At 37.8% G+C, this 19,945-nt stretch overlaps 1 protein-coding gene and 1 long non-coding RNA gene across 2 annotated transcripts in view; one reads left to right on the top strand and one right to left on the bottom strand.

Annotated features, from left to right (window-relative positions):
- Positions 1-19,945, bottom strand: part of LOC116713885 (uncharacterized) — a 26,825-nt gene extending 6,880 nt beyond the window's left edge. The window contains exons 1-2 of the long non-coding RNA XR_004337932.1: positions 19,931-19,945; positions 16,966-16,969 (exon numbers count right to left, since the gene is read on the bottom strand). This is a non-coding gene — a long non-coding RNA (uncharacterized LOC116713885). The remainder of the gene's footprint in view (positions 1-16,965; positions 16,970-19,930) is intronic.
- Positions 18,505-19,945, top strand: part of ahnak (AHNAK nucleoprotein) — a 36,583-nt gene continuing 35,142 nt past the window's right edge. Inside the window, 1 exon segment of the mRNA XM_032554160.1 lies at positions 18,505-18,663. The gene's annotated coding sequence lies outside the window, so the exon portion shown is untranslated.

Below are 19,945 nucleotides of genomic sequence, written 5' to 3'. Positions count from 1 at the left end.
CTTACTGGGACCCTCAAGCCAAGAGAGTACATTTCCGAGCTTCTTATGATGTCAACGTTTTCCCAATTTTACACTAGTTTAGTCAGATGCCCATAATTATTTTTGCACAAGACATTTGTACATGGTGCAACAGTAAAAGCAGGAGTAAATTAAAACCATCTCAGCCCTGAACAAAGACATCTGAGACATTGTAGTAAAGGTTCCACTTTACAGTATCTTTAAAAGTAGATAAGTAGATTCAATAGCTTGTTTTAGAAAGTTTTTTTTATTTGAAAGTCAAATATGAAAAAAAAAAAAAAAAAACATTGACCACACCCTTATTAAAATGTTGAAATATATTGTTTCAGAACCTACTTCTGCAAGCTGGGGCCTCATAAGAGGAAGAGGCACTACCTCTAAAGGGGGTAAGATCATGCCCAATTCGTTTTCCATAAATACAGTTTGTTTCAGAGCATGAATGCAAAACTTAAACCATAAGTTGTTTTTTATCTTTTGTAAAGCTTCCAGATGCATATGAATGTTGTCAGTCAGTTATTACTGGTCACGAAATGCACTTGGCTTCATTAGACACACCCAAGAAACAAATAAAAGTTTTGATAATGTGCCGGTTTCCGTTCCCACACCTGCTGTGTACTTCTGTATGGTGCCTCTTTGTTTGTCGTACATAGCCGCAGGTAAAATGGAGCACCTGGAAGAGGATAAACAATGAACTTCACTTCAGAGGCCATTTGATATTTGCAACGACTGTTTTGAAATGTTCTTTGAAACAGAAGACAACCAGTAGTAATTTAGTCTATCATGCGTTAAATTACAAAGCTTTTAAACCTTTGGGTGGGTTTGGGGGCTTTCAGCCTGATTCACATTATCCACACACACACACACACACCCCAGATGCCCAAGGGAGGACTCTCATCTTCGAGTGAGTCAGATATCATTTTTTCCAACTTACTAAGCGTATTTTAGCAGCGCAACCATCTCCCTCTGCAATATTGAGTCAGGGAGGCCATTTTAGTTTGTTCTGTGGCTTCATGGAAATCAGAAAATGGAAATGTTCCCACAACAGTGAAGCGCCCAAGTCCTTGAACACATGACTCACCCATCCTGTGGATCAGAATGGAGCAGGGCTGTAACTTGAGCAAATAACTTTGTCTTGAAGCAGAGTATTGCAGCAGTTACAACAATGGAGCTGGGTAACCCTTCATCTGCTCGTGGGTCTTTGTTATGAAACATTTTTATTGTGAATTAGATTTGAAATTGATGAAAGCTGAAACAACGTACTTTAAAGCTTCGTTTTAAATCTAGACATAAAGTCCATTCGAGATTACAGCGGTTGTTTGCACTTAGGATCTTCGGAGTTAAAAAGGCTGAACGAAAGCCTAACACGAGAACAATAAAACAATCCTTTGCCAACAGCAACATTTTCTCTTCCACTCCTGCCAGCCGTCCTTCCCTGAGCTTGTTTCTCTCCTAGCCGCACACCCTGCCACTATGATCTGGTCTTTTTTTTTCTTTTTTGTGTTCTTCCATGAAGAAGGGAGAGATGGGAGAGACGGTGGAGGGAAGGGGGGCTCTTAAAAGTAGTTGAAGCAGTGAGGAGTGCTGAACACAGAGAGAGGCTGTATTGTTTTACCACACAAGGACCCTGTGTGGTTGTCGGTCCTCAGTAGGAGCTTTAGGCATGGTATGCATGTGCTGAGCATCTGCTAGTAAAAAACGCATCTGGAAAAGGGGGAGGAAGCCGATGGGACAGGGAGGTGAAATACTGGGTTGTCAGATGCTGAAATCTAACAGTCCAGAAGAACTCTGTAGTTTGGTAAAACTACAAAAGGTGTTTTGCATTTTGTAACTTAATATGTATGAAGAGTTGAATGTGCCAATTTGACTCTTGTCTAGCCAGTCATCAGATACAGAACCAGAAAGTTCTCATGTTCCTTTTTCTCATATTGAGACCTTTTAGCAATACACCAAAACAAAGTAATATATAATATGAGGTGGAAAGAAAAGCACATGACTTTTAAACAGTAATAAAAATAAATGGAAAAGTATAGCAAGCCTTTGTATTCAGCCCCCCTGAGTCAATAGTCTTCACAGCCCTCTTTCACTGCACAGCTGCAGGTCTTTTGTGGAAGGCCTCTTTGAACATGTTTGCCTGGTCTGTCTAGAAAAATTGCTCAATCACAGTAAGATAAATAAAACTGAATGTGTGAAAATTATTTTGAGTCGTGCCATAGATTCCCAGTGACAATTTGGTCTGAGCTTTGGCAAACACATGACTACCTGTTGTCATTTCTTAGTAGGACTGACTGCACATTTGCTGGAAGGGGAAATCTGAAGACGAATATTGTGACAGCAAGATGCTGCCATTGTCATCTTTGACTGGTAGGATGGTGTGCTCTGGGTCATAGATAATATTTGTTTTCCTCAATAAATCACATTTTGCATGTAGACCAAAATGTGCAATCTTGGTTCTGTTGTGCTGTTCACCCTGCATGGCATGTGGTAATTAACAAAGGGGATTTCTTCTGGCTTTGTTTTTCCCTCTCACATACTTTTGAGATGCACAGGTAATCGTTGTTGACAAACTGAGCTGTGGGCCTCTGCAGGTTGCCCAGAGTTGCCACAGGCCTTCTGGCTGCTTATCTAATTAATGCTCTCCCTCCCTACCCATCTGGAAAAGGGGGAGGAAGCCGATGGGACAGGGAGGTGAAATACCTGGGTGAAATACTTAGCAATGTCCTAAGTGGACATTGCTGTCCACTTAGGTGGACAGCAATGTCTTGATAGATTTGCAGATGTGCCATACCCTTTCCATTTTCAGATGACAGACTAAACAGTGCTTGATGGGATTCCCAAAGATAGAATATTGTTTTAACATTTAAACCTGCTTTAAACTTCTCCACTGCTTTACCCATTACATGTCTGATGTGTTCCTTTTGTCTTTATGGTCGTCCTGCTTATTCACTATGTTTCCTCTAACAAACCTCAGAGAAAAGCTGGATTTAAATGTTTACAGTGATACAGCTAGACTGACTATTAGGTGATGTCTGAAGACAATTAGAAGTTGCAGTAGATTTTATTTAAGGGTGTCTGAGCAAAGGGGGTTGCAATTCTGTGTTTTTCAAATGATCAATTAAACATAATTTTGTGTTGGTCTATAAAATCCCAGTAATCTACTGAAGTGTATGAGTCGCAACAGCAAAAAGAGAAAATGTACGAGGCATGAAAGGGATTGGAAGGCACAGTTCAATGCTATAACATGGATATCAAGCTGGGTTAGTCCACTATGTTTTCCAGTCTTGGTTCTACGTAGTCTAGTCCGCTTAGTCATACTCTGACATGTTTTGCAAAAGTTCAACATACTTACGCTAAATTATTTCAAAAACGCAGGGCATCTTCCTGATAGGAATGACAGGATTGCAGATTAACCACTGGAGACAGAGCTCTTTAAAAAGTAGGCACAAAGGAGAGTATGAGACACTATCTGTGTTTTGGTTGCAATTTGCTGAAGAAGTAAAACTAATTTTAAAAAAAAATCAGTTTTTTTTACTTGCTCAACAACAAAGTAAGCAATATTTTAATTAAACAAATAAAACAGTCAGTTTTTTATGGGAAAAGGTTGATTAAATTGCTGAAGACACAAAACTTAGCATTTTGCACGTTTGACTCATTAAAAGAAAGACATCCAGCTTGCAAAGTTTTTTGGGCTCAATAAAAAAGTCTAATAAGAACAGGATTTAGGTCACTCTTTCTTGCTTGTTGTTTTAGCAAAGTTTAATAAAGTAATGAAATGCAGATTTGGGTGTGCCAAAGTCTACTTCTGAGCAAATGTCAGTGGATAGATGTGTTTAATATGAAAGTAAATTAAAAAATGTTTCTGTTAAAAGCTAAATTGATCTACTTTGTGTTTTACCTTACAATTTTTATTGTAAGAAGGGGTATCCAGGGCTGCACCTTGGGTTACCCTGCTCTATCAGACAGCATGAAACCCATTTACAGTCCCAACCTAGGCCTTTATGGGAATCCATAAAGTATGTCTAGGATACAACCATAAGCAGAACAGATGTTTATAATGTAAACTTTACATAGTTTATTGAATTCTAGATAAAGCCATTCACTTGAATGCTACATTAATGTCAGTACAAACGCATCATTGCGTGCACTGTAAGAAAAATGACCTTGACTGCTTCTTCCCTCCCGTGTATTTAAAGGGTGTGAGCGCTCATATTTCTATGGCTCAGAAACATAGCACAGTAATTTGGTACTGGAATGGAATGAAGGAGGTCAGAGGTGAGTCCACAGAGGGGAAATAGCTGAAGAAGGCAGGGAAAAGGAGGATGGCGCACTATCAACAAGCAACTTTAAATCAAGCGGCTTTACAATAACACCTAAAAGTGAAGCGCATCAGCTGAGGCAGTCTTTGCGATCAAAATTGTTTCTTAAAAAGTTATTTACTTGAGAGTTCCCATTTCCCTGCAGCTGGAAGAGTACTGCAACTGTAAGAGTGGAGGGGAAAGTGTGTGACATGAGGGAAGAGAGGAACACAGAGGGAAAACAGACAGCCCCTGCACTGCTGGGCTTGAAACCCCAGAGTTGAATTTGGCTCATGTTACCACAATCCAGAGGTGGGGCATGTTGTCAAACTAAAGCAAAACTGTAGAAATGCACTGACGTACCCAAAGAAAAGAAATGTTGATTGTCCGAAAAACTGTGAACGTATATATTAGAAAAATGATTCATCAACATGTGCATGCACGAGTGTGGGATTGGTAAACACTAAACGAAGAATCCCTAAATGTCCACAGTTGTGGTTTGGGTGTGGTCTGATCTACAATATCTTTTACAACACAAGTTAATCCTTTGTTTTTTATAAAGCATAAACAGCACAGGTAAACCTGGGTTGGTTCCCTTCCCTGCAAGACTTTAAACCCATGTCTCACTGCATCGCTCCAGAGAAAAAGCAGTTTAGACCCGGAGGACATTTCTGAGCAAACAGGTACCCCAGCCTGACTTCATGTGTTGACTTGCTGCTCTTTTACATCCCACCCATCAAGAGAATGGCAGTGTTGAGACATTTTTAAATATGACTGGAATGTGCAATTGAGGAACACAGTTGCCTAAGTCAAAGTGTAGCAGATGAAAGGTCGCAAGAAGAATGAGCGCCCCCATTTTGATCAATAGTTTAGTACAACTATGGACTGTGAGGAAATCACTAACATAAACACATCTATATCTGTTACTTGTCAGATCAGTAGAATTTTTTCCTGAAGGAAAACATGTCAAATTTAAACTGTGCCTTTCAAAAGTATTCATACTCCTCGAACTTTTTCACACTTTATCACATTGCAACAAAAATGCCGGTTGTTTTTTTTTTTGAGACAAACTAACTCAAACTACTGTGATTGAGAAGGAAAAGTATTAATTGAAAAATTATGTGTATACTTTTATTCAACTTTCATACTGATGCTTTGTTAATTTATCTAGCCACAATGACATCTGCAATTCCTTTTGGGTTTGCCTGTATTCTTTTTGCAAAATAGCACAGTCTCATTCAGATTGGGTAAGGAGGGTCTATCAGCAGAAATACCACATTCTTTCCACAAATTCTCAATTGGTCTTTTCATCAGGTTCTACCACAGAAACCAAGGTGTTCGACTGGATATGGCTAAATTATTCTTCTTTGCTGCGTCTCCTACATTGGCAAGCAACATTTTTACATTTTTCTTTCAATAAATGTTTTTTTTTTGCAACTTCTTCCTCTTAGCCAGAGTCCACAGCTAACAGTTTTGCTTTCAAAAGATTCTCCCACCTGATCTTAGGTTTTGCAGCTCTGCCAGAGTTACCGTGAATCTCTGGGCTGCTTCTCTGATTAATGCTGTCCTTGCCTGAACTTTCAATTTCTCTCTTACTAGATTTACAATCTTCCTTTTCTTTCAGATGACAAATTGAACACTGCTTTGTAAGCTGCTATTTTGCAACCTAACCCTGTTTTACACGTTTAAACAGTCCTGTCCCTGACTTGTATTACGTATTGCTTGTATTATTCACGATGGTCACTAATATTTCCCAATAAGTCTCTGAAGCTTTCACAGAAAAACTATTTGTTCTGTAATTAAATCACACACCAATCACATACTAATGGACTCTATTTACTAATAAGTTGATACAGTTAATGGCTACAGTGGCTACAGCTAATTGTGCTAGGTTTTATATGAGAAGAAAAAGTTAAATACAAACACACATCACTTTTTGAGGTTTTTATTTTTGGTCAGGTCTCTCCTGAAAGAGCTTTTTAATCTCAATGAGTCACATACTGTATGTTTACAGACATGTATGGGTGCACACATCCATTAACACATACATGCATGTATTTATTAAACAATTTGAAAACCATACATCTACAGTATATCTTCCCACGGTATTAATATGTTATAGTTTGTGTTGGTCTGTCACGCAAAATCTTAATAAAGCAAAACAGAACGTTTTTGTGGTTGAAACGTGACAAAATGGGAAAAAGCTTAAGTTATTGTTAGATGTTTGCAGGGCAAATTACAAATGGAGAATAGCAGCTCAAGAATATTGTCCCTGGGAGCACAGTTGTTTAGCATCCAAAAAGAAATCTGATTATGGTGTTGATCTTTAATTATTAAAATAAAAACTACATGCAAGAGAGCAAGACAAAACAAGCTACTAAAACACAAGTTAAAACATGATGTGTTATCATTACACTGTTATATGACATCCAATACTGATTGGCTAACAAAACCATAAGTAAAGTAGTCTGACTACGCAGTGTGGTATTGATGGCAAGATCTAACCTGTGCAAGGTGTTCCAGCATCCATCGCTATGTGCTGACACAAAATGACTGATCAGATCTAACGGGGGAATAAAAACACGGTAAGAAGAGAAGATCATCCTTTCCCGAAACAGTTACAAACTCTACAAAGCAGAGCAGGGTTCTTTACATTATTATAAACTGCTTTGAGGCATGTGATATTTATCCATATGCACGCAACCCTTTGCTATGGAAACATTCATGCCCTCTTGCTTATTATGTTACTATAGCAGCCATCCCAGAATAGTCTCTTTTTCTGTTCCTTCCTCGTGTGCTTGACTCACAAGTTGAAGGGGAAACCACAATGCAATCTGCCTCTCATTCCCGTTTTTTTCGCTCACATTCTTTCAAGTACCAAAGGAACAGCCTGCCTCTCTGAATCATAAGCATATGTTCACGCATACTCAGTATACATGTGTATGAGTATGCGAGGGAGCGTGTTCTCTGGGGAATTCCACAGATAAACAAATTCGAGTTACTATGGGGATGGCAAATATGAGGCAGTGTGACCCGTGTGTTGCGAGATAGTGTATCTTGAGTACTGCATGCTGTCATTAACAGCCTGGGGTTGCTTTGGAGTTGTAATCTCACCATGGATACCCTCTGCTCTGGGTGGTTACTTTAGGTCCACTTTGTTTTGACAAGTTCCAGCTTGTGGTCTGCTTACTCACTAGCTTCCAGTGCTGGACTCTGACAAAATCAGAGACATGAGTTGTGTGAAGTCTTGTAAATGATGTGGGATAAAATGTTAAAAATGTTTCAGGATTTTTTTTTTTTTTTAATGTGGTGATCATGAGACATTACCACATGGTTTACCTAATTTGACAAGAAGAAAATTCACTTATTAGTGCTAATCAGATTTAGTTAAATTAAATCAGGTGCCCTGTGATAGACTGGCAGCCTGTCCAGAGTGCGTCCCCCTTTTCTCTCCCTCAGTTCCTGCTTAATGTGATTCCGTAAAGGTTGGATGGATGTAAAGATGCATCAAACTGGGACAAAAACAACAACATATATTTAGACAGGAGAATGAGTTATACTTTAAACTTATATGTCACATTTAGCTTTAAAGTCAAACAAACTTTGCATTCAATTCAAAGCAGATATTTACCTAAGCTGCAAAAATAAAACAATAATTTATCCCTCATCATGTTAAATCAGACATAATTTATCTTAATTTAGATAACAAAAGTCATAAGTTTACATAAACTATTATTACTACGCCTATAAACAATTTGGTCAAGAGTCAAGATGATGTCATGCCATTGTAAGCTTTCTATGCAATCATTACCATTATCTAAGTTAAATTGAGCTGCACTCAACGAATGCATTTTAAGGCACTCTTCAAACAAAATAAATGTCAAGGTATCAGGAAATGAATTGTTGATCACCACAAGTCTGGTTAATCTGGTTCTGGAACATTAAATTGCCAGATGCTTGAAGGTGTAACGTTCATCTGTTTAAACAATTCCTACGCAACTAAACACTGTGAGGTTGGCCTAGAGCTGCACATGTCTTGGAGCGAAAGATGTTGGTTATAGCAACTAAGAGACTCTTGTTATCCACAGCGAAAAGAGATCTGTGCTGACATGAGGTGAAATGACAAACGGTGAAAAAGAAACCAATACTTCAAAAGCAACATAAAACAATAGATTATAGTTTCAAATGCACTTAGGCACAAAGACCTTAATTTTTAAGGACATGTTCTGTAGGTTGATAAAACTACTGTTAAAATATTTTGCAGGGATCATCAGTTACATTTGAGGAAAAAAAACCTGTGGGTTCCCTATAAAACGGTTCTGTCAGGAGGAATGGGACAAAATTCTAGCAAAGTTTTGCTAGGAGCCTGGGAACCCAAGTTAAATTAAATTTTTAACCCTCCCGCAATCTTAAGACACTGGGGGTCGTTTGAACCCCACAAGATTTTTACTCTGTGATCATCCTGCATGCACTTTTACACTTTCCTTTTTGTTTGGTATGAGAAACTGACAGTTTAACAGGACAACCCCCCGCGTCCCAGCTGTCCTGACCGCAATACGTATTTGCTGCACTCCTTCTGAGTGTCGTGGTTAAAGAAAGACAACATTGTCTTTTCCTTTCTGACACTTACCAAATATAATTTTAAAAAAATCCTATTTGACTTCAAACAGGAAACATTTAGTTTGATTATATGTCAAAAAGATTGTCTTTCTTTTTTTTAAGAAGATGTAAATTTCTTGCTTTTGTAGTTCAACCACAATAGAAAATGCCAGAGTCAGTCTTCAATTTTATTTAATTGTTTGTCAATATTTAACTAATGGGTAGAGTTTACCCATCCAACACACTGACATCTGTATTTCTACGTCACTGGACATCGCAGAGGTGTTAAGGTGTTGCACTTTTTAGATGTATGCATTATGTGTTTTTGCACTGTTTGTGAACTTTTGTGTTTGCAAACAGCAGAACACAAAAGTTCTACTGTTTGTGTTTTGTGTTTCATTCATTTTTGTTTGTTCTTCAGTAGGTTTACTTCTATTCTGAACTGTTGCTGCAAAACTCTTGAGCTGTATGGAGTGAAACCCCATGATGGAAGTCGAGGGCAAACTGGAGTTATTCGATTACATTTTTAAGTACAAATTATATAATCCTGCTTGCAAAACTGATGCATCATCTGTTACAACTGCCAAAAAGATCACCACATAGACTGAAACATGTAGCATGCGCAGAACTTAGACAAAATGAATCTAAACAAATTTGTACCAGTTTAGGATCGTTATCCTCATCGTTTGCTTCATCCTCGGTATCTGCGTTTTCATCCATAATAGCTTAAGGATAATCAATTATATTCTCAAGTAGAAATGATTAAGCTCAACCTCTTGCAGCTGAGACAAGTCTGATCATCATCATAATAATCTCACAGATTGACTTACTCATGTACAAAATTCATAACAAACTCATCATGTTCATAGTGTTTTTAAAAAGAAACAAATCACTTTAAAATGTTCATGTTTGTGCTCCACCCAGTTGTTTGTTACTATTCTTGTCACATAGCCTCGGTCCATATGAACCCATATGACATCAGGTGACATGGATGTTCACTATGCAGAAATAAGAGCGTTGTTATTATCTTACTGTTGTTTTATAATTATATACAGTATATCTTCCAGGTTTCAGTATAAGAATGTCACAGAACTAGGCCAGTTTTTCTTTTTGATTTACCTTAACTATCTTTTTAGTGACTGTAAAAACAAATGAATTATTGTTTTGATGTTAGCAGGAAGAGGGCAAAGTCTATTTTTTTTAATGACGTAACATACTTAAAGAAAATCATTATGTCAATTTGTCTGAGTCTCCCCTCTTTCCTTTAAGACAAACCTAAATTGCTGTAAAACTCCACAATTTTGCTCTTCATGGTGGATTTTTTTTGTGCTATTCCCAAGGTTCTAATTCTGCCTGAGGTCTTTTTTGGGTTTGCTCACTGGGTACTCTTGTTCCTCTCACAGTCCCATTACAAGCCTGTTAAATTAATTGGTCACTACAAATTGCTCTTAGGTGTGAGTGTCTGAGCATGGTTGGCTGTTCTATGTTCCACTGTGAAGAATTGGTGACTTGTCCAGGTTCTACAGAGAGTTTTCACAAATTTTAAAGTCAATATAATGTATAAATCAGCAGTCATGAGCTTCGTAGCTTTATGTTTGAAAATATTACACCATAAATCCACCACAGATTATGCTCCTTGTACACTGACAACAGTACAAAACTAGTTTCCTGCACAATGATGCCAGGTAAAAGTAATAATTTTGTATGTGCATAAACAATGTAATGCGCTATACTGAAGCTACACAGTCACACTGAAAACAAAACAAAAAAAAGTTTTAGTTTGAGCAGTTACATCTAGTTTCAATTCAGTTTATTTATTTGGTGCCAATTTGCAACGAAAGTCATTTCAGGACATGATATAAAACAGAAACAGATGGAGTTCTGCAGAGGAAAACAACAATCTGTTTAGTTAGTTATTTGATGAGATTAACAGTTTAAAACACATGGGGGGGGACATGAACATTTACAACATTCTTCTAAAATATACTTCTGTTTTTTCACAGTCCACAGCCCATAAATGTGGAGACCATTTCCTTTTGTGGTTTTCATTTCTTGCTTTCATGAGCCGTGTCCTCAGGGAACACAATGCAGTGCAAAATGGAAACTCAATAGGCACTAACAGTGATAAAAGGAAAAATAATAAAAACTACATTTAGTGTTATTTGCATTGGAAAAAGTAGCAAGATCATATACAGAAATGGATTAGTACTTGATCTGTGGCTTTAAAAAAAACCCACAACAGTCCATTCATTAATCAAACACATGAGAGCTACTGTAGAAAATACCCTTTGACATTTCTTCAACACAACAATGCCTCTTTGACTGTCCTCCACATTGGCCTGACAAACACTCAACATAAAATAAACAATGTTACACAATGTAAAAAAGAAACACACGAAGAAGCATTATAAATGTTTTTTTCTAGAAGAAAAGTCTATTTCAATATTTAATGGAATGTCTAAAACTGCAAACATATCCAGTGTTGAGGAATGCTCTCAGTATCTTTTAAAGCACTTTCTCCTTCTTTCATTTTTGCTGTATATCTTAACGACACAGTAATATGTGCTGCAGACAGAATAAAGGGAAGCCAGTGACAGTTTTTTTCAGTCTCTGCATTGCATTCATTTTTGAGGAGAGGTGGCAAAGACATGTGTCAGTTTATCATTCCAAATTTATGAGACAAGTTTTAACAGATGTCATCAGTTCACCCAGAAACATATCTCAAACATACAGAGAGATCATGAAAAAATAAGAAAGAAGAAAAAAAAGGAGGATCTACTATTGACTTACTTTCTTAAATATGTTTTGAAATAAATTCTTCCACTGGATCTCGTGTTCTTTCAAATTATCTCAGTGACTCACACAAGCAAGCCTTTTTGCTCAGCACACTGCTTTCATTGTCTGAATTTAGGAAGGAATTTTAGTTGAAGATTGTGACATTTTATAACACAAGATAATTTTTTCTCATACATACAAACATAGTCAACTACTTATTATTACTAATTTAATTGGTTAAAGCCTAGAAGGCGATTCCACCACACCAGATTGAATCAGTTCTCCGTGTATTAATTAACTTGCTTTTCACAATCTAATGTGTCAGCCCATATCCGTATGTGCTGCACCTACAGGAAATGCCAAACTGTTGCTTAAGGAGTTTTGATCAAATCAAAATAGTCATCAGGTCCAGGTGCTGTGCCAAGTCTCTGCTTTGCTCAGGCCACAGAGATGCAACTTCCTTTATCCTGCGGGAGACAATAATCATACTCTTGCGCATGCACGCCACCAGTCATACCTCCAACGGTCCATCCCCATTTAATCCTCTGATTTTAGGCCTTACTGCAGTTTGAGTTGCCATGTTTTCATTGTTGTTATGGGCTGTGACTCATCTCGCGTCTGTTCTCACTGGCTGCCACACCTAAGGCTAGGAAACACACCCATTCCCACATATCCTTTTACCCAGCCGGAGCTATAAGCCACAAAGCAGTGACAGAGAGGATTTGGTTATAAAAACATGCAAAAAAATTCAGTGTATGTCCTTAATGATGCACTTTATTTCCCATACAATACCTTGAAAAGGAGTTATTACACCTTAAACTTTATAATGTTGCAACTTCGTACTTCAAAGTATGTTAGTGGGATTTTAAATATTCGACAACACAAAGTAGTGCACAATTATGAAGTGTAAGATAAAAATGCAATTCAATAGAAAAAAAATAACAGTAAAAAATCTGAAAAGTGTGGTGTGCATTTGCACTTAGTCTTTCTGTGTTAATACTTTGCAGAACCACTTTTCCATTACAATTACAGCAGCAAGTCTTTTGGGGTGTGTCTGTGCCAGCTCAGCACATTTACGGATTGAAAAGTCCAACCTCTTCTGACTAAGCTCAAGCTTAGTCAGACTGGATGAAAAGTATTTAGTAACAGTAATTATCAAGTCTTGCGACAGATTCTTAATTGAATTTAATTCAGGACTTTGCATGAATATTAATGTATTTTCATCTTAGTCATCTCATTGTAGCTCTAGCTGCATACTAAATCCATCGTTCTGGTGAAAAGGAAACATCCTCCCCAGTTTCACAACTTTTGCAGCCTCTAATATTTAATGTTTTTCCTGAGAATTGCCCTGCATTTATCTCCATCCATTGTTCCGACAGCTTGGTCATTATTACAAAAAAGTATTCCTAATGCATTGTGTTTTATGGAGGGGATTGTGTTCAGGTTGCAGTGCAGTGCTACTTTTCTGCCAAATATAGCATCTCTTATACAGTCTTCAGAATGGAACAGATATAAGATATGTTGTGATCTTTATGCGGGTTCATCACAGCAGCTTAGAATAGCATTGGGCCATACAAATAAGCTTTGATCTAAATCTTTCGATCATAGCTCTGACTCTATATTTAGGGGTTGCTGTGGTACTTGAAAGTAAACTTCTGCTCTGCAAGTTTGTTGCTTCCTGAAACATTTTTTTATTTCAGGAAATAAAAAAAAATATTTTTTTATTTCCATGTGTTTATGTCAATTAAGATTCTAACCAATTCTAATTCCCTTCTCGGTCTCCACAGCATGATACTGCCACCATCATGTTTGTTTGTGGTGTTATTGTTCTGCGAAGCATACAGTAGTAGTTTTGCATTAAGGTGAAAACTTTAAACCTTGGTCTCATCTTCTTTTATGTTTTGCTTTGCCTAATAAATTATGTGTGGCAAACTGCAAACATCTTCCAGTAGACATTTTTTTCCTGTCACTTTTCCACAATGGCTAGATTTCTAAAGCACCTGACTAATAGTTGTCATGGTAGCGGATTGTCTCATGTGATCTGTGACTGCAGCTCGTCTAGAGCTATCATGCCCGCCATTTCTGCTCTCCTGATTGTTGCTCTCGTTCCCAGGTCCGATAAATTAGGTGGAAGGCCATGTCTAGGTAGGTTTACTGCTGGATCATGTTCTACCAATTTCCAGACGATGGATTGAAGATTGTCTCAGTGAGACATTCAAAACCTGTGATGTTTTATAACCAAAAACCGGCTTTAAACATCTTCACAGCTAAACTTTAGTCAATAAAAATGAGTGCATACATGTGCAAGCCACACGTGTATGATTTTTGTTTTCAAAAACCGTGACAACCATACATTGTTTTTTCACCATTATGCAAAACTTTGTTTTGGTCTAGCACAATCACACTAAAATAAATTGAAATTTGTGGTTGCTAAAGAAAAAAAATGTGAATGAGCTAAGGTATGAATAACTTCTGTAAGGCAGTTTAAAGATTAAAGTTGCTTTAATCTTTTGCTAGAGTTGTTTTCCAGCAGTTCCCGCTCTAACCTGCTTCAGATTTAATCCAGATAAGGAAATGAATAATAAAGGCTCCCATCAAATTTGTCCTCATATCAGTGTAGGAACTTGTTGTCAAGGAAAACTGCATTTACAAGCACTAAAGGCCACATTTACTGTTTGGCTATTATGGGACCATAAACAGTCACTGTTGAAAAGTTGTTGAGTGGAAAACAGCTTTAAGGAGAACCCTGCTGGTTACATGACATCACAGGAGTTTTGGTTCAGAAAGCAAAAAGATGACACCCGTCTTCAAAGGTGATGCGGGCCCTAATCTCAGTTTATAAAGGGTCACACACGCTCAGAGCTCAGCAGGCACTTGCATTAGAAGGACAGTTAGGAAAATAGTCACTGATCAAAATCTGAACTTATGAGTTAAAGAATGATTGCAAGTTACCACAGGTATAAGTCTATCATATAACACACTCCTTGATATCGGAGTTCAACAATAACTATTTTTATGTATGATTCTTTTGTAAAAAACAGTTAAAGTTCAAACTCTAAAGAAATACTACACTTCTCCGAGTTAATGTTACATACTGTATGTTGGGAATTGCTCTCTTTTATCACAAAGTACATACAGCAATAGAGCTCCATTTCTGCATACACACAAGAAGTCACTCTTGTTTTTGTGGAAGATGCTCACAGTGTTTTTTTGAGGGGGGACAAAACAAACCCCAAGCTGTCTTGATATGCAGCGTTGTAAAGCCGTAGGTTTTAAATATGAGCATGCACACGTCCAAGCGTCTGTACCACACCCTGTTCGTCTACCACAAAGCAGCGCGGCAACTTCCTCTGTTCCTGCCTCTTGCACGCTGTTTGCTCGTAGAGCACGAGTGTGTAGAGAGGAGATCGGCGAGAGGGTTATTTCAGATATGGTTAAAATTAGGAGAAGCAGTTATCTGGCACAACCGTTGAGTGACTGCATCTAAGAACAACATGAAATTTTCTATCCACAACTGGAAGTGTACATAAATACTCGAGTGAACTAACTGGCTGGGAAAACTTGAGCTGGGAAAGTTTCCAGAGAAGCTCGAGTAATTTTAAGTAAAAACTATAAAACGAATAACATAGGGAGTAAATTTTTCAATAAAAATTAGAAAAATTATTTACATGGGAAATAACATACAGTGCCCTACTCATCTCTTGAAATTATGAAAAATCTTAGAATAAATGAATCTTTATTGCACAGTTGCACAATCTCAAATTTCAGTACATTTGTTATTAGAAACACAAAAATTATTGGGAGCCTCTAAAAATACCAACGAACCAGATGAAACTAAAGCTTTTTGTAATTCATATGTTACTCCATGTTTTACAGGTTTACATGTCAAGCAACTTTTAATAGAAATAAATGATGCCTATTTCTCATAGATACTCTTTAAAACTGGAAATATAACAGAACACTACTCAGACAGAAAATGAGAACACCATGAACAACTTTATTTGTTTCAGTAATTCAGATAAAAAATTTAACTATTAAAAGTTATACAGGTATATATTCGAAGTGTTAATTTTTGTACATTTTTATTATTGAAAACCCACAAGTCCGTTTTTTTTTAGAAATATTAATTACACAGAATCTATTAAAGTTTTGTTTTTAAATATAAAAATGTCGGCCTATTGAAACATATTTTCACATACTGTACCAGACAGTATATGCACTCAACAATTGGTCGGGATTTCTTTTGCATGAAATTAAGATAAGGTGTAAATTCAAACTGGGAGAATCTTTAGCTTTACCTGCATCATCCAATCACTACGTTACACATCTCCGCTGCTACCACCGGTCCTCTCTCCACCTCAGCCAATCGTAGATCAAGAATCCCTCTATAAGACTCATCTTCCATGGATCAACCTGCTTCCCAGCCGTGCTTCGACCCGTCTCCACCCTCGTCCTCCCAGGCTTCTTCAGCCTCCCCTTCTTCTTTCCACTCCACCACCAGTGTCCGGGCCCCAGGCAGGACAAAGACCCTAATCCCGACCCTAAACTGTCCATTCAAGCTGATGGCAATTCTCAGCATGCACGTCTTCTACTGGCATCCGAGCGCTAAAGCACTTTCAAATAAAACCTTCTAATTGCTGCTTCCTCAATCTGTGAGTCTCCCAAGCAGAATTACTGCATCACTGCAACGTGAAGCCCATGCCGTGGCTTTGCTGAGGTGTGACCACATGAGGTGTGAAGCATCTTTGAGGGACATGGAAAATGGGTTCTTTAACTCTGATGTCACTTTATTTCATTTAATGGAAGCCTTCAAGTACAGTGGGCTGTCAATAAAATGTTTATGTTGTGTGCTTTAAGGTATTTTGTGATATCTACAGTCTTCCTTATTTCTACTCCTGGGGGTACAGCACAATCAGTGCCAATGAAAATAAATGACCCTCTTGGATTGGCTGCTTTGTAAACGCCAGCCAATAACATGTCAATTGCAACTCAATATTTCAGGTCACCCTAGCTTCATTCAATATTTTAGTTATTCTTTACAAAAAATTATGGATTTTTCTGCGAATAATTTGGAGCTAAGTCCCAGGGAAAAATCCACAAATAGGAGGGAGTTGACTGTACTTCATGGATTCCAAGTCAGTGGTAAATTAAGCAAATGTGATTCTTTGGTCATGAAAGCAGGTATTAATATTGTGGGCAATGTGAAAAGGGTGTAAGTCATGGATTTGATACAGCACAACTGACCAACACCAGCAGATGACTTTCTCCTGAAATTAAAAACGTGTCTATATTTATTGTGAGACTAAAAATTAAAATGATAATTTGTCCTTGATAAGAAGTGGAAATCTCCAAAGAGTGGTATTAATAGTTTATTTTTCAGTTTTTTTATTACTGAAAAACTGGGAAAAACAATTCAAAAAAATTAATTGTTAGGTATTCTTCTTTGGATACCTAACAATTGTGGGAGAAGCTGTAATTTCTGAAAGCTCCAGTAAGTTAAAAATCTGGGTATTATAGTATGATGTTTCTGACATCAGCTTAAATGAAAGCAACACAACGGGTGGTGTTAGAAAAAAGGGCACTTAAGTTCATATGACATGGCCACTGGGAACATCAGAAAGAAAGGTTGGGTTACTCTGTTTTAGTTACTGAACTCCTTTAACCAGATATTTTAATATATACCCCAGCTGCTGATTCCAAATACTCTCATATAACTCTAGGCAGATTTTTCTGCTGGGGTTGTTATTGAGCAGCAACTCTGTTAATGTCGTATAATGCCTTCCTTTATTTTTCCAACACATGGAAAACTGTGCAGCTTTGACCAATTTCCAAGCGTTTAATTTAACACTTGGTGTTATTTTCTTTGGCTGCTCTTGCATAAGAGCTTGAAGCAAAACTGTGCTTTTAAAGAGCTTTAAGCTTATTTCAAATGACAGTAGGCTGGAAGAGGAGGAGCGCCTACCTCATTAAAGTGTTTGACAGTGTATTTCACTGTGACTATTACAGAGCCATGCTGCAGTCACATGATAATTTTTGGCACATTAACTACCATTACAAAGGGCAATTTATGCTAGAAAACATCTGCAAAAAAGAATGTAAAACCTGCATTTACTATAGTTTTTACTGAGTCAAACAGCTCAAACTGAAATAAAAATATTTTCGTTTTTTCAAGTCAGTCATCCTGGGTGGCACTGCTCCAATGAAAAGCTTTTACATAAACAGTTTTACTTTCGAGTACAGGAAAGCTATTCATTTATGAGTCACTCAGTTAATGATAAGTTTGTATTAGTTTGTGTACAGTGAATTCAGTGCTGTTATAACAGGGTTGTGCTATTGTCTGTCATATGATACCCACATTGTGATGTGTTACACTGTGTCAGCATGAGATAAATACTAAACACGAGTATCACATTTAAGTACTTATACATTGATGGCAATGAAAATGTACACAAATATGTTTGAGAACCGTTTCAAAACTGTTGTTCAACCAGTTTCTATACTGTCAATCACTTTTTCTCCCCTGAACCAGAACTCAGTCTTCTTGTTATATGTCTCTGCAGCCCTCTATGTGGAACAATGGGTGGTCCCAGTGCAAAGGACCACTCCCTCCAACAGGTCTCCTCCCTTGTATTCTCCTCCCTCTGCAAACCAGGAGCCCTACCCAGCTCCTGGTCCAACCACTCGGCTTAGCCCAGAGTAGAAGCCACACAGAGGAGGGGGAAAAAAACAAAAAAAAAAAAACAAAACAAGAGGCTTAAATCGACTCAGAGAAGGGAGGGAGGGAAAGAGGAGGGGGGAGAAAACGCCCTGCAAGTCTAAGTGGTCGAGAAATAGGAAAACAGAGACATACTTCTGACAGACTGCAAACTTGTGACAGTGTGAAAAGTGCTCTCTTTATGCTAGGGTGAAGGAGAGAAGACACGTTTTCAAGGATGCTCAGGCGGGTGTGAGGCTTCTTTGGCGCAGCGATTGCGCACAGGTAAAGATGAACTTTTTCGCTTTTTTTTTCTGTTTTACAGTATAGTTAATGTTTGCTTTTTGACTGCTGAAATTTGACAAACTGTTCTTTGTTTCATGCTTATCTGCCCATCAGATTTAGGTGTTCAGTCAATTTGAACAACACAATTGCAAAAGAGTCACTGTTATCAGCTTGCAGTCCTTTATTGTACTGTTAAGGGGCACTTGTTATGTCTGTGTGTAAGTTTACAATGACAGTGTCCTGCTTTATTACATGTGCTTATCTGTTCTGATGTTGTCTGCTTCTTCCAAAAGAAAAAAAGTTGGGGTGGGGAGTTTCCAATAGAAAGTTCTGGGAAGTTTAGAATATTATTTTTTGTTCAGTATATTTCTGTAAAGTGACAATCTGTATGGATCTCATTGCACATTCAAAACCTCATTTAAAGAAAAGCACGGCATGAGAAGTGGGTGTGTACCCACAGCCACATGAATGCTGAGCGTTTAACTGCAGTGGCGCACTTTATTTTCCCCTAACAGAAGAAGCTGAACAGGCATGAAAGTGTTTGATAAACTTTTTCAAAAGTGGTTTGATAATTTGATGCCTCTTTGCATTCATGCTATTCTGTATCTTGTTCTGGAAAGAGAACCTTTAACGAGTAATTTGTGGATGGAATGACGTGGCAGCGGCTGGATAAGAGAAATCAGGTTGTGTTGATGTTATGGTTGATGCCTTTCTCCAATTTATACTCCACCTTTTGTTAGATAGCAAGTGAAGATACTTCCCTGTTAGAGCCTGCAGCAACAAGTTTGGGTGTGGATCTCTCTCCTTCTCCTCCTTTCTCCTGTTTCCTTTTTCTTCCCTCTCTTCTTGCTCTGCTGTCTCCTCAGACAGGCACACCCTTTTACAGCCAGAAAAAAAAGGAACCCATACACACCATAGACAGTTGTCACAGTCGAGCTCTTTAAACATCCTGACTGGATAGTGAAGGGCACATGTTGAATGTTGTTAACTTTTATCTGGTTGTGTTTTATGTAAGCTTTCAGTTCAAAATGTTTTTTATGAAATGTTGAACGTCTGTGTAGTTTTTTTTTTCTTGACCAAATATGTACTTTATTCCATACGGTAGAAACGTTAAGCCCCTGCAGCCGTGACGCATGTAAATCTTTTATGACTTACTCGTTTGTAAGTCTTGGACAGAGGACGATTTCTCCTTATTTTCCCCATACCTTGGGTTACTTAACCTGGGCTCCATGCCAGGGTATGTGGGGGGAAAAGATGGTAGGAAGACAGGGAAAGAGAGTCA

Source organism: Xiphophorus hellerii, chromosome 23 (assembly GCF_003331165.1).
Source record: "Xiphophorus hellerii strain 12219 chromosome 23, Xiphophorus_hellerii-4.1, whole genome shotgun sequence".
NCBI classification, from domain to species: domain Eukaryota; kingdom Metazoa; phylum Chordata; class Actinopteri; order Cyprinodontiformes; family Poeciliidae; genus Xiphophorus; species Xiphophorus hellerii.
Note: the sequence above shows the minus strand (reverse complement) of the source record. Positions and strands in the feature narration are given on the sequence as shown.